Source organism: Podarcis vaucheri (genome assembly GCF_965113315.1).
Source record: "Podarcis vaucheri genome assembly, chromosome: 1".
NCBI classification, from domain to species: Eukaryota; Metazoa; Chordata; class Lepidosauria; order Squamata; family Lacertidae; genus Podarcis; species Podarcis vaucheri.
In genome coordinates, this window is record NC_138759.1 from 44,650,386 (window position 1) to 44,673,840 (window position 23,455).

General features: G+C 44.5%; 1 protein-coding gene across 1 annotated transcript in view; it reads right to left on the reverse strand.

Annotated features, from left to right (window-relative positions):
• Window positions 1–23,455, reverse strand: part of RMDN3 (regulator of microtubule dynamics 3) — a 276,642-nt gene that overhangs the window by 231,841 nt on the left and 21,346 nt on the right. The window lies entirely within an intron of this gene.

A 23,455-nucleotide genomic window follows, 5' to 3' on the forward strand; every position in this document is an offset into this window, starting at 1 on the left:
TTGTGCAGTTATGTGCCATCCACACTTACCGTAGTTTTCGCTCCATAACACACATTTTTTTCCTCCTAGAAAGTAAGGGGAAATGTCTGTGCGTGTTACGGAGCGAATGCTTCCCTCCTCCGTGGTTTCCAGCGGGAGAAGAGCCGCTGAATGGGGAGGAGAGAGGGACAGAGTGCCTGCTTCTTTAAAGGAGCAAAGCGAGAGGGGAGAGGAGCCACTTACACGAGTGTAAGCGGCTCCTGTCCGGTTGGCTCCTTTAAAGCAAGAAGGTTCTGCTTCTCTCCCTCCTCCCCACTCAGCGGCTCTTCCTCTGCTTTGCTGGAAATAGCAGGAAAGATTTTCAGCTCGCTAGCGGGGGGGGGGGGGGGGGAGGGAGAGAAGCAGAGCCTGCTTGCTTTAAAGGAGCAAAGCGGGAGAGGAACCGCTTACATGAGTGTAAGCGGCTCCTGTCCGGTTGGCTCCTTTAAAGCAAGCTGGCTCTCTGTCCCTCCAGCAAAGTTTTTCAGCTCACTAAGGAGGGAGAGAAGCAGAACCTGCTAGCTTTAAAGGAGCCTACCGGTAGGCTCCTTTAAAGCAAGCAGGCTCTCTGTCCCTCCAGCAAAGTTTTTCAGCTCGCTAAGTGGGGGGGGGGGGGGAGCCAGCTCCATGCGTGCTCCTTGTCCCTTGAGTCCTTTTCCTTCCCTCCCCACTTAAAACATGGTTACAAAGCACAGATCCGCATGGATCCTCAGGATTTTTGCACTGGGTCACCCCAAATTCACCATCAGATCACATAGCACGTCCATGGCTACAGTTTGCACCAAAAAAATCACGCACCCACTGTTGCCTGGGTTTGCAGTGGTGCCAAAACGTGGTTACAAACATGGATCCACATGGATCCTCAGGATTTTTGCATTGGGCTACCCCAAACTCACCGTCAGATCACATGTCTGTGGCCACAGCATGAACCACAAAAATCATACACCCACTGTTTCGTTTAGAATATTTTTTTTCTTGTTTTCCTCCTCTAAAAACTACATGCGTGTTATGGTCGGGTGCGTGTTATCGAGCGAAAAATATGGTACATTTTGCCCCACTCTTTACAGACACAGGTCTGTGCTTTAAAGCTGTGTGTCCAAGCACACACACCCACACACACACCCTTTTAAAGCTCTGGAGCTTTCTCCACAAAAACCTGCTCTTTAAAGCTGCATCGGAATAAACTTATTGGGGATGCATTGTCATCTAGATGTGCTGAGAGCCTAGGTTGTCACCATGAGATGCTGCGAGTAAACATCCTGGTGTGTGGCTTCCCTTGGCCTTTTGGGTTTTTTGGCCAGGGCATAAGCTACAAGATTGTGTCACTAAAACACACACTAATTTTAGTTGGGATTTTTGAAATCTAGCTATGATGTTTTTGTTTTGTATTTTGATGTTGTGAATCAGTACACAGAAGCCGCCTTAACACTGAGTCAGACCATGGGGCCACTCAGATCAGCATTGCCTGCTCTGGCTGGCAGCAGCTCTTCAGGGTTTCAGACAGTCCAAGTCCTACCTGGAGGTGCCATAGATTGAACCTGAAACCTTTGACATGCAAAGCTGATGCTGTGCCATTAAACCATAACCCGTTTCCACAGCTATAGCCTTTCCTCAAGAACAGCAAAAGGAAAAAAATGAAAGATGATACAGTACAAATGGTACAAATGGTGCTTACAGTAATCATGTCAGCTGACATTATTGTAAGACTGATATATAAACACCCAAAAATATACAGAAGAACCTTGCTAGATCAGGCCAAGGACCCACTTCTTACAGTGGCCAGCCGGATGCCTTTCTCTAGATTTATTGTTTCTTGATGAGAGTGTTTGGACCACTGACAGCTGCTATCCTTTTCTGTAATATCTGTGTCATATGGTGACCAACAAAGAAACCTCACACTCCAAAGGAAATTTTGTTACGCAGTTGTTTAAAGTTTTTTGTTTTTTTAAAGCCATATTTCTGTTAAGCCAGCTAAACAATAACTGGAAATATATGAAATTCTAATTTTATATAATGTAATTGTTGAAACCGTTCTAGTTCAAGAATTTAATAATAATAATAATAATAATAATAATAATAATAATAATAATAATAAATTTATTTTTTATACCCCGCCCATCTGGCTGGGTTTCCAACCGAATATTAAAAACAATACAGCATCAAACATTAAAAACTTCCCTAAACAGGGCCACCTTCAGTTGTCTTTTAAAAGTAAAATAGTTGCTTATTGCCTTTGACATCTGCTGAGAGGGCGTTCCACAGGGCAGGCGCCACTACCTGGTTCCCTGTAACTTCACTTCTCGCAGCGAGGGAACCGCCAGAAGGCCCTTGGCGCTGGCATGTCCGGTCTGGACAAGGGGGCTAATCTGCCACTCACTTTGCGTTTATCAAGAACAACTAGGTTTCTCTACTCCCACCCCCATCTTCTTCTAAAAACGCTAAGCTGAAGTAAGAGTAAAAACTCTGGTACCAGCCACTAGATGCCACTGTTTTGTCAAAGACCGAGAAAAGGGTTTACTTAAAAACAAATTGATACTGATTATAAAGCAGAGGTTTCAGTTATATGCAAATAATTAATTTCACGTGTAAAGTCCTGTGGATTTGTGGATCAATAATAGCAACTGCAAGAACAAAGTCTTTTATGCCCACAAGGGTAGCCTTGGCAAAATTAATTTCTCCACATAGCCTATCTCACAGTTATGACATTAGGTTGGTGTTTTGAGCCTTGGAGAGATTACTAATGCTGTAAACCTGTGCGACCCTGTATAGGTGTGCATCCATTTAAGTGCTTCATAGTTTGTTGGTTCGAGATCATGATGGGTAGCAAACAGAACCTGTTGGTCAGTTTGTCTTCTGAGTTTTGCGGTAATATTAATTAATATTAATGGTCACCAGCATATAGATGAGTACATTTTGAAACGCTTCTCTCGCTTCAGCCCATTGCTGCTTCTGATTTCAGACGCTCATTGGATACTGTTGATACCTGAGCAAAGATGCAGGCGCAGCTTATCGGCTCTTGTAGGGTCTTTGCCCATCTTCAGTTACCTTCTACAGAAGCAACGAACCAAATCTGGCAGCCTCGGCCTCTGAACCTGACCAAGATGATCTGAAATAGCGTGTGCCTGCTGGATGAGGTTTGCGCCATCTCTGAAAACACCCTTGCTGCTGAATAGGCTGCCGGTGCCTTGCAAAGCTTGCTACCTGGGTAGGCTTTAAGAGAAGTGTGTAATGTTACACCCTCCTCGTTCCACTGTTGAGGCTGAAAGTGCATATACAATGACCTGCCTCAGCACAAGGCCTGCTTCTGACCCCACTCTCAGCCCTGCTTCTGCCTGCCAGATGTTACTCCCCGCTTCCTCTCTGTTGCTTCCCCTCCAAAGCAGGCTTGCAGACCGATCACGTCTCCCCCACCCTCAGCATCAACCCTCCTTCTCCGCCCCCCCGGCCCTTCTTCCACTCGCTGCATCGGTAAAGAAATGCCAGCACTATCACGTTCCGCTCCTGCATCAATGTTTAATATGGGAAGAGCAGGTGGGGGAGAGAGTGAAACTCGCCGAAATTGGACTTGGGAAGCAGAGAAGAAAAGAAGGAAATAATTCTGAAAGGGGTGTGACTGATAGGGGAGGCCTGCTGGTTTCTTTGTTGGGTGTATTGTCTTTCCATAATATAGAGGTGAATTGGGGGCTTTATGCGCTGACGTAATGAGAATTGTGTCTCCCGGCCTGCAGGTGCCCTTTATTGGTACGGATGTAAAGTTGAGCTGGGCAGGAAGACGGCTTTATGCCCTCCCAACTTTGCTGCCAGATAGCCTCCAGGTCTCATCTGGGTGTCTTTTCCAGGTTTCATTGTTGTTCGCTGCCTAGGATCCATTAGAAGTCAGTGGGCAACATCAGCACTGCGTCATGGGGCTTGCGCAGTGGGACTTCCTGGGCCCCTCATCTGTTTCAGAGGGTCCCTCAGTCCTCTAGCGTTTTGGGGGGCTGTGAAAGGGGGGATCTGTTCTGTCAGCGATGTCAATTCTGCTGGCCGACTGTTGGATTTCATGTAGATGGCAGGCACATAAATTTGTGTAGATCAGACATAGGCAAACTCGGCCCTCCAGATGTTTGGGGACTACAACTCCCACCATCCCTGACCACTGGTCCTGTTAGCTAGGGATGATGGGAGTTGTAGTCCCAAAACAGCTGGAGGGCCAAGTTTGGGGATGCCTGCTTTAGGTGAATGTATCCTACTTCTGTATCTTCCATTGCCAGTGTAGATCCCTTTTCTGTGGAGCAGAGGTGAATGTCATAGGAAATAACAAATACATATTACAGTTTGACAAACTTTGCCTTTGGTCATTTGTGGCCCTAAACTTGCCTACATATTCACACTTAACATTTTATTGTATGTTCATCACTCGCTTTATCCCACGCTGTTACTTTTTCATATATCCTCTTGAAAGCCTTCATAAAGGCTTCGTATTGTAGGCCTCGTGCATTAGGACTCGGTGCATTAGTAATTTTTTGTGTGTACATTATCATAGCAATCCTTACAAAATTTTTGTAAGTTATGTCATTGGTATAATCTCTGTATTGCAGAACAGGGTGTATGTGTGTGTGTGTGGGGGGGGGGATCCGAATCTGGGAAGGCAAGTGTGCGCATTCATGGCTAGGTTAGTGGAGCTTTCTGTTTCACAAATAGTAGCCCTGTCCTTATGATGGACATGCCTGGAGTGAGGATGTGCATGTGAGGAGTGAGGTCACATTAGCAAGCTCTACCCAGATCAGTTTGGCTCCACTGTGTCAAGGGTGGCCAATATGGTACCCTGCTGATGTTGCTGAACTCCATCAGTCCCATCAGTCCCATCAACGTAGCCAGTGGCCATCTAAAGAACAACATGATGAATACCGCTGCATTATTGCTTCACTGCAGTTCACTAGGCTGTCCCTAAATGCAGACTATGCAGGAACAGGAATATTGTGCACAGGAAGTGAATTTCTTCCTGATTTCCCAACAAGAAATCAATCAGGAATCACTGCAGGGAATTACTGCAATTGAAAGAAGCTGATGCAGCTGATCTTGGTCCTAGTCATTTTCAGGAAGAACCCTTGTCAGATATATATTTGGAAGCAAGACCTTGACTCCGTAGAGTTCATCGTTTTTCACACTAGTAGCTTTCCTCATGCCCACTGCTAGGCCTGTCTCCACGAGCTTCTACCCTAATTATCAGAGGAGCCCTAATCAATGGGTAATTTGCCAGATGCAGGTTTGTTACCAACAGATGGCACAAAGCATTTGAGGTAATGAGGGAAAGGATAATGTTGACTGATCTGCATAATAATCAGCTTGTGAACTGGTTTCAAATGGTTTTTTACTTTTCTAGGGCTTGCACTGTGAGAAAATCTAACACTTCCTTCTCAGGCAAATTTCACCAAAGCAAATATTGCACAAGAGCGAGAAACTTGTGAAAGTAGTTTGGGGGCAAGTGGAAAACTGATGACAACACACTTAATGTTTAAGAATGGAGGCCACATACTCCTCTGGGATGTTTTGGGGACATAGGAGTATAGCATCTAGATCAAGGGAAGTAATAGTGCCACTGTATTCTGCTCTGGTCAGACCACACCTGGAGTACTGTGTCCAGTTCTGGGCACCACAATTCAAGAAGGACACTGACAAACTGGAACGTGTCCAGAGGAGGGCAACCAAAATGGTCAAAGGCCTGGAAACGATGCCTTATGAGGAACGGCTAAGGGAGCTGGGCATGTTTAGCCTGGAGAAGAGGAGGTTAAGGGGTGATATGATAGCCATGTTCAAATATATAAAAGGATGTCACATAGAGGAGGGAGAAAGGTTGTTTTCTGCTGCTCCGGAGAAGCGGACACGGAGCAATGGATCCAAACTACAAGAAAGAAGATTCCACCTAAACATTAGGAAGAACTTCCTGACAGTAAGAGCTGTTCGACAGTGGAATTTGCTGCCAAGGAGTGTGGTGGAGTCTCCTACTTTGGAGGTCTTTAAGCAGAGGCTTGACAACCATATGTCAGGAGTGCTCTGATGGTGTTTCCTGCTTGGCAGGGGGTTGGACTCGATGGCCCTTGTGGTCTCTTCCAACTCTATGATTCTATGATTCTATGATTCTATGATTCTATCTACTGTCAGCTTCTGTGCCCTGAACAGACAGTTGTCAGCTGGACCTTGGACCTTTCCCATGTTGGGTCTCTCTGGCTCAGGCCTAAAAGAGGGAGAACTCCACAGTTATCCATCCACTGCTAACCTCTCAACCAGACTACTGAAATGCTATATACATGGGGCTGCCCTTGAAGACTTTTCAAACATAGCATAGCACAAAAATACTAGGTTGCTAATTGGAACAACTATAAGGAAGCATCTTGTCACGACTTAAAACAGCAGCACTACCTTGCTGCTTAGTGGGGGCAATTCAAAGCAATTTAGTGGGAGCAATTCATTGTTACCTATAGAGTTTTAAATGACTCTTGGTTACCTGAAGGCGCACCTTATTCAACCCAAAGGCCCCATTATTCACAAAGCTTTCCATGTCCCATCTCCTGTCCCACTATACAAAGGTTAGGTGGATGCCAGGTGATAACTGGAAATGGCTTTGAGGGGCATGGACTCTATCTATGAAATGCAGCCCCTTGAGAAACTTACCTGGTGGCCCATCTAGCTGCTCTCTCAATGCCAGGTGAAGACCTAAAAAAAAATGCCCAGATATTTCAGCACCTTATTGAAATGATTTTAGTTGAATGGTATAGCTCTGCTGGATTTTATTTATTTCGTGGCCAGCTACTTTTATGGTGGTTCCCCCGCCCCCATGTAAGGTTATGACTAATTGCATGCTGCCCTGGGAGTTTTATACCAAAGGACTGCCCAGAAATCATCTAACTCGGGAACAAGATTGGAAAGATGCAAAGATGGCACACAGCCGTTGGAAGGCGAGAGAGTAGCTTCAGCTAAAGGCTGTTTGTTTAGTGGATTTTATGCTCATTTCAGCTTAGTTCAAAGCCTTGCCAGTTGTTAGGAATGAAGCTAAATTTAGAAGCAGCTGAGCACCGGCAATAGCTCTTTGCACTTGCTTTCTGGCTGGCACTTGAGCTGGTATTGCCATGCAGCTAAGCAAAGATGCCTGCTGTTATTTATCATGAACTGTGTGCCACTGTATGCCTTACAGCTCAGGAGCAGAGAGCATCTGCTTTGCCTCCAGGTTACCTGGGAAGGAGCCCCACTGAACTCAATAGGATTTGCTTCTGAGCAGACATGCATAGGATCTCATTGTAAGACAACTGCCAAGCCAGCCTGTTTCAAATGCCTGCCATTTAGCTTCACATGTGAAGTAGATTAAAAGAGAGAGAGAGAAATGTCTTGTCCCAGGCAATACAGTGGTCAAAGTGCCCTCTGATGGGTCTATCAGTGGGTCCTGGTGGGGTTATCAGGCAATGGTGGCAGCAGAACTCCAAGGAGGGCTTGTGTAGGCACTATTTCCCCACATTCATCCAAGTAGCAATGTTCAAGGGCAGGGGTAGCCAATGTGGCACCCTTCAGATATTGCTGGATGAAAACGCCCATCAACCTTGACCATTGGCTCTGCTGGCTGGGGCTGATGGGACTTAGAGAGCATCATGTTGCCTGTTCCTGTTCTGATGCAACATGGAAGGAGTGGGTGGTGGCTTGACCCAGTTGCCCAACGCTCCTTGGGGCACTGGACCATATATAAAATATGGAGTTCAAGGGTGCCAGTTGCTGATGCTGGCCCTGAGACAATTCAATTTCAGGGGGCAAAGCAGATGGGGAGGCAGTGGCCATGATTTTAGGGAAGGCAGCTCAAACTTTCTTAGGCCTGCAGAACACTTCCATATCTCAGAAACTGACACGGACAGTATAAAAAAACAAAACCATTTCCCAGAAGAAAAACTAGTGTTGATCAACTTACTTCCCCCCCAAGCATTAGCAGGCAAAACACCTACAAACCTCAAAACAGATGAAACACAGACCAAAAAGAAGCCCCCAAAGCACCCCTAGCCAAGCAACCACAAAAGCCCCTCATTGTAAAAAATTAAAAATAAAAGATAGCAGGGGCTTTGGTGGTTGTTTTCAGGGGGGCTGTGCCATGTTGAGGACCTCCTATTTAAAGCAAAGGAATGTCAGGGAGAAAGGGGGGGGTGGCATGCCCCCATTTCACCATGTTATGGTAGCATCTAGTTTGGCCCTAGGTAGAACTTTGAACCTGAGCTTTCCAGATCCATTCCCAGGGTGGGGCTTCTACATTAGACACACTAGTGTGTGGCTCAGGCACTATAATTAGGTAGAAGGGGAATGGAAACAAAGTTTTTACACAGCATTTAATACAGCATTATGTTCTCTAGCAATGCAAGTCCCCACAGCCACAGTCGTCCTGTCGTGTTTACTCACATGCCATTCCTGTTCAGTAAAGTTTGTTCCCATTGTTTATAAGAAGCTTCCGGTTTTCAGGTTCTGTTCATTTGATGGTTTCCTGTTGACGGCGACTATGGGCCTGGTAAGGATTGGTCTTTTAAATTGCTCCAATGTCAGTGTCTGCTCCTGTGGACGGAGCAGGGGGCTTCAATTATTGGTCGTGTTGCATTATTCCCCCCCACTCCATTTTTATGTTTGTTTTTAAAAGGTGAAGAGAGGAAATGGGTATTTAAAGCCTTTCCACCTCATGAGAAAATAATATCGAGGCAGTTATGAAGTTATTCAGCATTAATCCACCATTTGTTTAAACAACAAGAGACCGTCAAACAGTTTGGATCTGCAAACAGGAAACTTTAAATTAAAAGGCACAGGAGCCCTGAAAGGCAAAAAGTAAAAGTTAAAGAAGGCCACCAATCAAATCAGAAATTGAATTGTCTGACTCTGTACTCAGAAAACACTGGAATGCAACACTTTGCAAATTACTTCGGGCATAAAAAGAATGAAAAACCCAAGGGTGGCATTTCCAGAGAAAATAGCTAGTGTGCAAGCCAGCCAATGATTGTTTCAAGAGCTAGTGAAGGAGAGCTGAGTTCAAATCTCCACTCAGCCATAGTGTTCGCTGGATAACTTTGGACTGATCACCAACTCCTCGCCCAATTATGTCACAGGGTGGTAAAGGATAAAATGGGGGGAGGAGACTGCAAGCCACCTGGAACTTCTTGGAGGAAAGGTGGGATAAAACTATAAATAGCCTCCCAGGCATTGTACATTGATGATGATATATGAATAAAAAAAGCAGACTAGATCCTCACCTGTTAGTTCTCCATCCCAATTGTATCCTCTTTCAGTGGATAATATTATAATTCTACAGTGTGTCACATCAAAGGGCACACCAAGCCTCTGCCTAATCCTTCCTAGAGAGCTTTGAAATAGTAGTTTTCCACTTACAAGTATCTTCCACGTAGGAAGCAGGTAGCAGTAGCTGGACATCTGCTGTTTGGGAGGTGGATACAAATGTTAGCCTCCCCAGGCTTTTTCTACGGCAGCTGGAGAACAGCAGCCTGTAAGAGGGGCAAGAAGCATTGACCAGCTGGCCCCACCCATGAAGAGCAAGAACTTTGCCACCACTGTAGCTGGTTCCCAAAGTGGAAATCTGTTGTTTGGAGACTGCTATTGGCAGTCCGTCGTCACTGCTGAGGCAGCCCTGGTAGGGCATCAATGAAGGGAAAATGTCTCTCTGTTGGAGTAAGGCAAGGGCTTGAGCTTGCTCCTAGATGAGAGACTGGAGCAGCATTCTCTCTCTCTCTCTCTCTCTCTCTCTCTGTGTGTGTGTGTGTGTGTGTGGTGATGATGATGATTTGTTGTATTGATTGCACTTTTATTGGATTTCTCTTTTTGTATTCTTTTGTATCTTTGGCAACCTTTGGACCATAAGATAGTATACAAATAAATCACAACATATATCCTACAAGTAAACATGTTTGGCTGTCAGAAGTGCAGGTTTCTTGTTTCAGTAATACTTCCCTGATCCAGCAAGGATGGTCCATGGTTGGCCAAATCATCTCTTTGATTTCCTGTGTTTCTCAGTGGAGATTAAATGGTCCTGCCTAACTTGAACAACAAAAAGCCATCTCCTGTTCCTGTTCTAATCCTGGTAAACAGCTTGTGTCTTTATTTAAAAGCCAGAAGCTGTCCCTTTTATTTCATTTATATATGTAATCAAATCATACAAAGTTTAGCCTGGTGGATGATTTCATCTTTTGGTCTTTCTTCTGTGCTGGAGAGAAACTGGACAGTTGTCATACTTGCTAAAACAGTAGTAGGAGGGGTAGATTTCACCAGCAATTTATAGCAATCTTGTCTCATTCCTTGGCTCACTATTTCTCATGATTATGGAGCAATATACAGTAAAGTAACTAACTACTCTGTCAGTTTAATAAATGTCCGTTGGATCATGCCCTATTTTGGTGGGGAAATAAGTAGAGAGATGGGAAGGTAGTCCTGAGGTTAAGCTTGTTTCTGCTTTTCATCTCTAGCATAAATTTAAGAGATCCACTGTAGTGAAGTCTAACCAGTGGCTAAAGTCTTTGGCTTGGATAGTTTTCGTGCAAGTTCAAATCTCATGCACCAATGGACTCAGAAGCTGCTGCTGCTGCTACATGCTAAGTCAACATCACATTACAGGTGTAACTTTCATATAATATTTTGTGCTGTGAACTGCCATGGGATCTATGGCTGAAGGGCAGTATACACATTTAATTACTACTACTACTACTACTACTACTACTAATAATAATAATAATAATATCACTCGAATCACAACTTACTGATGTAGCATCCATTCACATATTCACTTGCATACTATCAAGTGGATGAGAAATTACTTGATGTACATGAATGTGTGGGCCAGCCCAGGACTATGAAAGACTACCAGTCTTGGGTGCACCTTTGAAACTTTGCAAAACTCTGCAAAATTTGGCCCTGTTGACCCTAAAGCTCTTGTCTTAAATTCCAACCTGTTTAATAAAAAAACATTGCTATGTAAATTCCTTCCTGAAATTATCTGTGTGTCCACCCACAGGTCTTTCACACAAGGATTTAGCTCAAGATCACCACATCTCTAAGCTTTTTGCACGCTTCTCTTCCAAGGCCCAGAACTGACCAATGCTTCACTGAAATCTAGAAATGTCTTTCCTTTTTAAATCCCCTAAAAATCTGTCCCTTTGGGGCCAAAAGTGGGTTTTTAAATGTATTCTTTTTTAAAAAATAGGTTGCGGTTAGATTCTCCTTAAAACAACACAACAATAACAACAGCAACAACAACAACCCACCATTGCCAGATTGGCACAGCTAATTTGAGGAGGAAATTACATTTATGACTTTCCCCAGCCAGTGAACCCTGGCTGTAATGCCATTTCGTGCAGTGCAAAAGCAGATGCAACCGAGGCAGCCCGTTTTCCTAATTTCATTTGCAAGGATCAGGACAGAGGCACCGTGCTGGTATCACAGGCTGGGGGCTTGGTGCTAAGGAGCAAAGCCCTGTTGGGCTCCTTTATTGATGCAGTCTATGGCATCGCCCCAAGTGCACGTTGTCCAATGACGTTCAAGGACAAAGCATCTGTTTCCAGCCAAACTGTTATCACAACAGCCTAAGGTGGAAGAGGCCCTCTGTTAAAGATGTGAAAACAACTGTTTAGGTTAAGGTAGCATTTTGCTTCTATTTTCTGACGCAGCGTCAAATTCTGGGGCAGGACTCTGTGTTACATTTGTATGCTTCAGCTACACATACGGTTTCCTTTTCTACATAAGTGTTCTAGGTCCCCTGAACACACGTGCACATACAGCCATCCAGCAACATAGTATGAGAGCCAGTGTGGTGTAGTGGTTAGACTATGACATGGGAGAGCAGGGTTCGAATCCCCACTTGCACATGAAGCTCACTGGGTGACTGAGGGCCAGTTACTGCCTCACAGAGTAACATACCTCACAGGGTTGTTGAGGGGATTAAAGGAGAGGGAGAACCATGTACACCACCTTGAATTGCTTGGAGAAAAAGCGGGGTATAAATGCAACAAAGAAATAAACAAACAAATTCTCCATATTGTTGGGAAATGTGCATGAATATTCTAAGCATGGGATGAGACTGTTTATGTGGACTCCTTAGAGTTGTTGTTGTTGTTGTTTGTTTGTTTTCAACTGGAACTCACCAGAACTCAGTTGCCATTGCCATTATAAGAGAACAACTCCCATGCTATGCCTCAGACCTGTATACCTGAAGGAGCGTCTCCACTCCCATCATTCAGCTTGGACACTAAGGTCCAACTCTGAGGGCCTTCTGTCGGTGCCCTCACTGCAAGAAAAACCAGGGAACCAGGCAGAGGGCCTTCCTGTGGCGTCCTCCCTGTGGAATGCCCTCCCATCAGATGTCAAGGAAATAATGAACTACAAAAGTTTTAGAAGATATCTGAAGGCAGCCTTGTATCAGGAAGTTTTTAATGTTTAACATTTTTTGTGTTTTTATGGGTGTTGGAAGCTACCCAGTGAGACTGGGGCGACCCAGCCAGATGGATGGGTTATTAATAATAAACTTCTTGTTGTCAGGGCTTTTTTTCAATTCTGGCACCTCTCAGGTGGGCACCATTGTCATTATAAGAGATCATGGTGAGTTCTGGCACCTCTTTTTCTTTGTTGTGGTTAATATGTGTATGGGAGAAAGGGGTCCTTGGTTTGATTTTCCCAGACTGATAGCTTCTCCTGTTGTTCTGCAGCTGTGCCTTGCTAATATCGGATCTTACCCTCTGAATCGGATCTTATCAGGTGCATGGAAAATGTGAACAGAGATTTTTGCTTAACCGAACTTCAGTTCAGTAGGTAAGATCAGATTTCTATGGAGCATACTGAACATTTCTGAAAATACCATAGACATGGTAATAGGCTGATCAGGACTTTGAAAAACGTTATTTTGAATAATTAGGAAGTAAATGGTGTAAATGTGTTCCCTAGTGATGAATTGAGAACTATTTAGGCCCTTGTAGTAAATTTCAAGCCACATGTTAGGGGAAGATCCATGATTTGATCTTCTGGCTTTTTTTTTTTTTTTTTTAGGATGAATGGGTCAGCTGCCATGACTAGCTTCTGCAATTCTATTTTTCTTTCAAGTTACAAGAAATGAGAACTTTCTGACAGCAAGAGCTGTTTGACAGAAGGTTGTGGATTCTCCTTCCTTGGAGGTTTTTAAGTAGAGGTTGTATGGCTGAAATATACTCGGAGTCCTGTAGTGATTTCATGCTCTTTATTGCAGCTTGTAAAACAGTGATTGAATTGCCCCCCAAAAAACCTCAGGCTTTTATATACCATACATTATTTACACAATGAGTCCCATCTGATTGGCTGATTCTGCTTCCCTCCTGGAGCCTGACTGGTCTTTTCCTGCAGGCCAATCAGTTGTTGCATTCTAGGATCCTACTTGTCTATTGTTCTAGGATCCAAGCTTAGTACATAACAATGGTCATCTGCCATGGATGCTTTAGTTGAGATTCTTGCTTTGCAGGGGGTTGGACTCGATGACCCTTGGGGTTCCTTCCAACTCTATGATTGTATGATTCTATGTCTAAAGAGTCAGTCTCTATACTGCAGCCATGCTGTAAAGTACACAAATGTTACTAGCCTGTCAGCATTTTCTGCCTAAAGGGGGGAAGAATAACCAACTTTCATAATACTATTTCTCTTTCCAAAACTCTAAAAAAGATGACTGCCTCCATTGCCCAGGCAAGTGACTATATGGTTGGGGGGGCAGGAGAGAGAAGAGTAAACTGTGATGGCCAAGACATAAGCAGCCTGTGGATGTGTCAAGGCTCATGCAATTTTGTCAGCAAAGGCTGCCACAGCTGCCACCAAGCAACATGGGAAAACAGCTTGCCGAGTGTAAAGCGAATCGGGGGCTCCAATAGCGACCTTTCCCATTGCCACAGGCTTGTCCTGTTCTTCCATGGCATTTGCGGGTCACCATACAAGGACATTCAAGGCCCAATGGGCTTTTGGCAAACACATCTGTATTGTTCTGTACTTTCACCCTTCTGAAAAGAACTAATCAAGTCCAGATTTAGTTGGAGAAACTCAAGCTGAATGTAACAAACTTGCCTTAACTGTAGTAGTTGGGTCTCCTGGGAATGCAGTTGCTCTTATATGGAAATGAACAGGAAGAAACTCCCGCGATGGAGCCAGAAGAAGGAAGAGTCGCTGCAGTTGCAAGACCAAAATATATCTGTATTGATAGTTAAGGCTCATCCAGACTTCCTTTTGTGCCACATCTCAAGGCACAGGTTCACACTTTAGAGCACTGGGTCCAAGTGCTTTTTCTTTTTGCCCCAGTGCTTCCCCTGCGAAAACCCTCTCCTTACTGCTGAAAATAATTCTGTGGAAAACCCAAATTACTGTTTGTTCTGATTCGGCATTAAAGAGCAGGTTTTCCTGGGGAAAGTGGGCGAGAAAGAAAACAGACACAGACCAGGAAAGTGCAGATCTGTGCCTATTGAGTGTGGGGCAAAAGGTAAGAGTGGATAATCCCTGTAATGGTTCTAGGGGTTGCTCGTGTGTAAATCGGCGCCACACCGGGCTGGGTTGCCTGAGTGAACCCTTTCTGTCCGGACAGCCACTTGCCCGTGGCTGTCTCAGTCGCTGGCAGAATCCGTCAGTGGGCGTTTCTTGAACTTCTTCCAGCAAAGAAGCTCTTTGACGCCTTGTCTCCGCCTACACTCCCTGCGCGGAAGCCTTCTGCGCAGAGAGGGTGTGGGCAGCGGAGGACCCGTGCTCTCCCCGCTGGTCCCCGGCAAGGAGTCATGGAGCCACCTCGTCGATTCCCCCATCTGCCCCCCTTCTCCACTGGTGCTATGCTGATTTCCTTCCCCAGAAGATGTGCTGCTTCTCTCCCTCCGGAATCCCTCTGGAGCCCTCCCTCTCCCTCTGGCTCCGATGGCAGTTCCCTGACAATCCCATAGATAAATAGGTGTGAAACCATCAAACAGCACTTCAGAGATTTTTTTCTGGATCCTGGTAGGATGCAGTTAATCACTACTACTACTACTACTACTACTACTACTACTACTACTGCTATATTTAACTGCTTCACCCTAAGGTCCCAGGGTGAGTTACAACATTAAAATACAATATTATCACTTCTGAATCCACTGCAAATCAGTTCCACTGAGTAACGACTAGCACTCTGGGCAAGAGGAGCAATGTCGTTCCACTCTGGTTTTTTTATTTATAAATTTTTATTGGGTTTTTGATAATTTTATACACATATGTCATTCCACTCTAGTTACACTGTTCATAATTTTGTGAACCTCTTTATTATGTCCGCCACCACTCCTTGGTCCTCTTTTATCTGAAATGAAAAATTCCCAAAGACTGGTTTGGTTTCTTTCCAAGTGAAGTTGTTCTGGCCATTAAGGATTTCAGTTACCCTTTTCTGTAAACTTTCCAATCTGTCAGTGTCATGCTATGCCTTTTTCACTTGGAATACGTCCCACCATAGGAGCCCACTCCAGGGGGCCGTGGGTGCTTGGGCACCCACAATAATATAGTTGGAGGGACTGGGCACACACAAAGTCAACGAAAAAAGGCAAGATGGAACTTATCCTCCCATAGCTGTGTTTAGAATTGTAGCTAGGAGTCGATGACTAGCTCAGTTTTGGTTTCTGTAAGTTTATTATTTTCCCAATCTTAAATTCTCATCAACATTTTTCTGCATCAGTTTGCAAGTCCTCGTGAAAATATATCAGCATTTTAGTGCACACTTCTAATACACAGGTTTTTGTATGTAATTTTGCCTAATTTGCACATTTTTGTAAACTATCTTCCCTAACTTAATGCACTTTTGAATTTTTGTCACTAATACATAGGTTTTAAAGTGGATATATACAAATATATATCCTTTTTTCCACACAACTTGTATCCAGTAAAGTATCTAAGTTGAAATACTTGCTTGTTTAAGAAGATACCATTTGTTTTTGCTTTTGGAAATTTCACTGCCAACAGCATTGAAAAGGAACTACACACTTCTTTCACAATGCCCGTAATATTTTACAACTTGTCTTCCAGGCATATAGCTTAAATAAAAATTGTTACCACTACGCTTGACAACTTGCAGCTAAATGTGTGGACTGACTCCATTGAAAACCATTGTACTTGTTACTTGAAAGTTCTTTCTTTGGATTGATGAATTCTGACGGCTCATTCACATTTAAAAGTCCCCATGCAATGCTGCTGAGCAAGTGCGCACGAACCACTCTCAGCTTAAGGACTGATCATGAGTGAAATGTGGTACTTGATCTCCCTCCATCACTGCCCAATTTTACCACTCCTTGCCAGTTGCTGTTTGTAGGCCCTAAGCCATCTGGAGCAGCAAGTGGTGCTGTTCCCCCAGATGCTTTCGGTTAGTGCAAAAGACAAAGACTTAGACATCTGCTCCTTTTCTTAGGAGTGTAATTACTTAGCCACCATGGCAGCAGCTTATACCCTTCTAATAACCAGCACTAACTTCCCAGCCTGCGCCTCCACCAAGTCATCTCCACACCTTGAGATCCACAAGGGTGTTTCTTCTGAGTCCCTGGTGGTCTTTGCCAAAACTCCAGCGCTATTCGAATTCTGTAGATTTCCACTATCAGGTTGCCTAAACTGCTACTTTCGACGATCCAGTGTTACAAGGACATGATACACCTGAGCTAGAGAAAGGCATCTTTCAGAAGTGGATGGGCACAACTTTATGATTGTGGGCTGTTGTTGTTGTTGTTGTTGTTTTTAAAACACTTCTGCTTGCAAAGTAGTGTTGGCCTGAGGCATCCGTTTTATCAGCTCGGCAAGCCTGGGACACAGAGGGCTTTTCTTCTTAAGCTGACCCAGATGCTAGGGTCAGTATGCAAGGGCACCCTGAAGGGGACGTGCCAGTTTTTGCCAGCACAGCTGCTCCTTCTTGCTGGCAGCTGGGCTTGAATATTCATGGCAGTAAACGATCACGGCTGGCATTTGTTTGGCACCTCGAGCGGGCAAACTTTTTTGAGGCTCCAAGAACACAGCTCTTGTTCCTTTCAGTATGGTTCTCTCCTTGCATCCCGGCTTTGTTTCAATTTAACACGGTGGCATGAGTAGCCCAATTAGAGGCTGGGGTGAAGCTGACAGCCTGGTTAAGTGTCTGTGAAATTGGCTTTGGAGGACAGATGACCACGTACAGCTATCTTTCACCCCCCGCAAACAGATTTGAAACAAAGAGAAGACAGAAGAGTTGTTTTTAAGGAGTTCTTCCCCCCCCAAAATGATAACAAGTTAGCACATCTCAGCTGGTTGGAAAGCAGGAAGAGTCCTACAGGTATCACTGGTGGGACGCGGGTGGCATTGTGGTCTAAACCACTGGGCCTCTTGGGCTTGCCGATCAGAAGGTGGGTGGCTCGAATCCCTGTGATGGGGTGAGCTCCCATTGCTCTGTCCCAGCTCCTGACAACCTAGCAGTTCGAAAGCACGTCAAAGTGCAAATAGATAAATAGGTATCGCTGCGGCGGGAAGGTAAATGGCATTTCTGTGCGCTCTGGCTTCCGTCATGGTGTTCCACTGTGCCAGAAGCGGTTTAGTCATGCTGGCCAAATGACCAGAAAAGCTGTCTGTGGATAAACACCAGCTCCCTCGGCCTGAAGCGAGACGAGCACCCCAATCCCATAGTTGCCTTTGACTGGACTTAACTGTCCAGGGATCCTTTACCTTATCTTAGCTTTACAGGTATCATCACTGAGATGATTAATGATTTCCTGATGCAAATTTCCTGTCAATGAGGACTGAACAAGTTCTGAAGGGGGACAAAACCAGAACCTTTTTGAGGGTCTGATTTATGTTCACTTTCGTTATGTTTGCTTGCCCTCAGGTAGACAGAACAGGGGTAGGTGAACCTGTGGCTGCAGAACTACAACTCCCATCATCCCTGATCATTGGACATGCTGACTGGGGCTGATGGGAGTTCGAGTCTATAGGTTTCCATCCATGATACAAAGCATAGCTTTGGTTGGATCAGACCAAAGAACTATCCAGTGAAAGGAGTCTGAATAGGGCTGTACCTTCTGAGTCATCTCCAAGAGCAGTCCCAAACAAAGGCAACCTCAGCCATGATGTAATCAGGAATAAGCATGGCAATTTCCTCAGTCTGAAGACTGTGCAACAAGTGCACTCAGGAGGTCCCTTGTTTGAATATTTCTTTTCCATAGATTCACTTGGTGTATTTGGCAAGCCACTCCCTCTCTTAAGTCTTGCTGTACAAATGTTGGAACACTTGAGAGGGCTATACACGTTTTATTATTGCATTGGGTTAGCACCAACACTCTAACAATAAAAGACACTACATAAATTTGTCTCAGTGGAGGCAGAGTCACGAGTCAAGCAGTTCTGGCAAGCCATGTAGGCCTTCAAAGTCATGCAATATTTAAGAGTTGATTATTTGCCACAAAGTGGGGAATGGGAATGATTTGGAGTTTACTCTGATTTACTGACAAGTGAACAACCAAAGCCATCATGCAGTCTTCTGCATTTCTGCTCGTTCTCCAAGGGCCACAGTGTGGCAATGACAGAGCTTCAGGGCAGGACCACCTGCTCCTTCTCCATCTGACACAGACTCAGCTGCATCCTGCCAAGACTTGGCCTCATCCAGGTCTCTTGTGGAGCTGACGGAAATGGCCTAATTAAAGCACAACATTGAAAACTTGCTGTGAAGGCTTCTGCATTTGGACGTGTTTAGGGAAGCAGACCATGCATTTCCAGAGAACACAGTGGCCGCAGCTCAACACAGATGTAGGTGCGCATAAACCTGTTGATGTCAGTGGGCTTCAGCAAACGAAGGGTTTCCCCAGACATGAGTGATTTAGCAGCACCCAGGAACTGCTGCTGTGCTTTAAGCTGGAAGTGGAATAGCAGCCCTGCTTCCAGACTCTGCAGCCAAATGAGCAGTCCACTTTCTCCACCCCTAAATGTTGGGGGAGATTGAATTTTTCCTTCAGATCATTGCAGTGGGAGGTGGGGAAGAGTTAAATATTCCCTCCAACACTCACTGAGCTGCACTCTCAATCATTAATGCCCCTACCACCATGCTACAAGAGGTGTGTGTGTGTGCGCGTGCGTGTGCACGCGCAACAGTTTAAATAGCAATTGCCACGTCTGGGTTACTTTAAACAGATAAAATAAATATAAAACTGGGTTAAAGTAAGTACAAAATCAGAAAACTTACTTAAAATCCCTGCTGTAATCAAAAGGGTTTCACTAGGTGCTGGATGTTCAACAGGGAGGGAGGCTGTCTGATCTCAGCCAAAAAGAAATTCCACAGAATTGGGACCCCAGTACTGAACACATGTTTCCTGGTGCGTACAATCTGTGCATTCAATCCATTAAAGGTGGGAGAGAGAAAAATACTCGTAAAGTCAATGCCGTTTGGAATAAGAAGGGTTAAAGTGATAGAGCTGAGTCCTAGAGAAACGAGGCAATCTAGAAAATGGCTGCAACCACCTAAGCAGGTAGAATAATGTCACAATAGGCCATCTATGCCTGGAGAAATTGTCCAGTAGTCTACTGTGTTAGAAAAAAAGTCACGTTACTCTGAGCTGTGAAATATAACGGAATCTGAACACACACAAAAATATGATGTTCATGAAATCAGATCACAAAACACAGTTTTCCCACAGCAAATGCCCTGTGTGGAAGCAGCCTAATTCATGTGTTAGGTTGCGGCTAGCCAATGAACTAGATTGTGAAGCCCAACACATTGGCAAGAGAGCAAGAAATGTTATGATTTTCTTTGGAAATCAACACAACAGTCATATAAACAAGAGATCACATAATATCTTGGCCGATATAGTGAGGCAACAAATAACAGTTCCAGAAGTTCACAGCACATTTAAAGTCCTGTTTGGTGCATGTTACCGGAAAACATCCTTCCATGCATCTGGGGTGCTTTCCTCTGTGACTCTTTGTTCATAAGTTTATGAAAGCTGTCCCACAATACACAGATGGCATTGCTGTGTATACTCACAGTACACAGTGTCCTTATAGTGCATGTTAGCTATTTGGCCAAAGCTATTCCACAGACCCTTTGGCACTTGGACTCCATCAAAAACTTAGTTGTATTTTTATTTTTTCCAAATTTTCCCCACTTCAAATCTAACAGCAACAGAAGGCATGTTAAAAAGGTCTTTGGGTATCAGATTCTCATTTGCACCCACAAATAAAGATAATCACAGGCTCACATGAACCTCCTGCCCAGTGGTTGCAGAAATTTGTTGATGAACACATTGCCAAAATGCCTGTACCGGCAGACACATCTACCACATATGAAAATACCGTATTTTTTGCACCATAACACTCACTTTTTTCCTCCTAAAAAGTAAGGGGAAATGTCTGTGCATGTTATGGAGGGAATGCCTACGGGTGGCATGCCTACGGATTTTCCTCCTCTAAAAACTACGTGTGTGTTATGGTCGGGTGCGTGCTATAGAGCGAAAAATACGGTATATCCCATGAGTGTTACAAACTCTCCATCATTCTGGAGAACAGGTCACTGTAATTCTAGATAGTCCATGGGAAGTGAGATACCAATAATAGTTTAATGGATTTCTCTCTTTTTTATGTGAACACTAATCTTGATTTTATTCTGTGAACTGCCCCGAGGCCTCCAGGTTTAGGGCAGTATATAAATTCAACAAACAAACAAACAAACAAACAAACAAACAAACTCACTGGGTTTTTATTCTATACCTTCGCCTACTCTTCCTTAGGCAGTTCCAACTCCCATATTCTCCCATATTCCTTTTATTCTCTATCTACTTTCTGTCTGATTGGCTCTCAATGGACACCAAAACCATAATGGTTGGACACACCCTCCTTTCCTCTCACTCTTGTTCCCTAAACTAGTATGTGTGCAATTTAGTACAGTGGTACCTCAGGTTAAGTACTTAATTAGTTCTGGAGGTCTGTTCTTAACCTGAAACTGTTCTTAACCTGAAGCACCACTTTAGCTAATGGGGCCTCCCGCTGCCGCCGTGACCGCCGGAGCACAATTTCTGTTCTCATCCTGAAGCAAAGTTCTTAACCCGAGGGACTATTTCTGGGTTAGCGGAGTCTGTAACCTGCAGCGTATGTAACCTGAGGTACCACTGTATACATGTTTGTGCTGCACACCAAGCCAGAGCAACTGAGGAGATGTTCATTAGCAGCTGGGAGCCTTAATTGAATTCTTTCCTCCCATGCAAGTCCCAATGGAGGGTACAATCTTGTTGGCCTTCAGATTTGGCTCTCGCTCTCTGCTCCCTTCTGTATTTCAGCCAGGAATCTGAGGCACACACTCAGCGCTTGTGCCAAAGGGTCCTGTAAATTCCCCAATGCCGTTTCTGGGATAATTGCTGGCCTGACTTTATCTACGAGGCCTGAGGCTTTCATGCACTCTTGCATTTTAGGTCATCCCTGTTCCGATTGTTCATCTTTCCCATCATCTGTATCCAGGAGTAGCAGCAGCAGCAGGGACCTTATGATGGGAAGAAGAGAAACACCTCCAGGCAATTATTTCTATGGAGGAACAGTAGTAACTTTCCTCTACTCTTGCAGAATCCCGTGGTAGCACTTTAAATGTGAATACCAAGCGGGAGGAAATCTGATATGGTACTTCCCCTAACTCAGGAGTGAAGAGCCCTTTTCACCCCCTAGGGCCACATTCCATTCTGCACAAGCTTCTGGGGGCCACATGTCAGTGCCTGGCTGGGTCTGGGGCAAAAGTGCATGGAGCAATGGATGTATATAGTTTCTACACACATTTGCAACCCCTTCGCTCACTCACCTCAGAGAGTGTTTGTTGTGGGGGAGGAAGGGAAAGGAGATTGTTAGCCGCGTTGAGACTCCTGAGGGTAGTGATAAAGCTGGATATCAAACCCAAACTCCTCCTCCTCTTCTTCTTCAGGCTGGACAATATCCCCCAAGCACCACTGTCTGGAGCTGGTTGTCCAGGTAGAAGCAGAGTCCCTGCAATGCAACTTAGCTAGTTGCCCAGAAGCATGCTATGACCAATAATACTGGAAGCCACTGAGAGATCAAGGAGAGTCAACAGGGTCATCTCCCCCATTTCTCTCCCAACACAGGTCATACAGGGCAACCAAGGAAGCCTCAATGCTGTTGAAACGGATCTACTTTCTACTCCAAGAGTACCTGGATCTGTTGCCAACCACTCACTCCCCAGGCCTCTGTCATGAAATTCTACTCAACATTGATCCAGAGTAGATTCCAACGTATAGCTAGCAGAGTAAAATCTTAAACATGTTGCAGGATTCCCAAAAAATAGACCAGAGGCAATTAATATTCCATCCAGCAGAGCTTTACTGCTACTGAAGGCAATTTAACATAACAGTTACAAATCCAATACGTTCAGGATTGGCACTGTCCATAAGAAGTCCAGTTGCAGCAGACTTAACTGAAACTTACAATAACTTATAATAAATCTAAGCCTTAACACTAAGCATACTATGTACAGAACACCACACCAGAAGGAAAAAGATAGAAAGAGAATGTGAAACCCAGGCTCCTCCTGGCCTTACTTTTATAGTCAGCATGACCTAGCCACAAAGAGAGAAGAGAACCAGTTTGAACCAGCTGTACTCGGTTTCTCTGCAGGAATAACCCAAACATCACGAACCTTCTGCTTGTTTCTTTCACACAGAGAAGCTTCCAGATCCCTCTTGAATTAATTAGAATGGGAAAGATCTCTACATATCAGATCACTACTTTCTGTACTAAGAAATGGAAACTGACATCCTCCCTGTCACAGATTCATTAAAGACAGCTTAAGCACCCCTGATGGAATGGTGCAAAGTGTGGCCTTGTGACCCACAGCATCCTCCAAAAGAACATTTTCTGCCTTCCAGAGTAATATCTGCACTCTGATTTTCTTTCTTCAACTATGTTTCTTTTCCATTTCATCTCTCTCTACTTTCCCAAGCAAGGAAGTAGGGTTGCATAGGCTTCGCCTCCTTCCTCAAACACAATCAGGATCCCCACATGTTTTTGGGGCACCTGCCACTCTTCCTTCCCCATATCTGGCATTCGCTCTCCAACATCCCAAAGACCTACCACTCTACGGAATGCAATGCTGTTTCTATTTTTGTAATAAATGGTATATTCTTTTTACTCTATATTCTGGCTTGTTGATTGATTGCTAAATTCCCTCTTCTACAAGTATAATTGGCCCTGTGGCACACTGTGACTCTTAGCTAAGGACCGAAACATGTATTGGTCAAGTGCCATGTGTACATGTACAGATGAGGCTATGCAGTAACAGTTGGGATCCTTCTTGAATTTAATTTTTAATTTAATATATTAGACCACAGGGAGCCCCCACCCCCAAATATGCTTCTGGGATCTCTGTTAATCCTTCCAGCTGCAACCCGGCAGGCTTATCTGGGCAAGGCCTTGGAGACTACAAAGGCCAAGC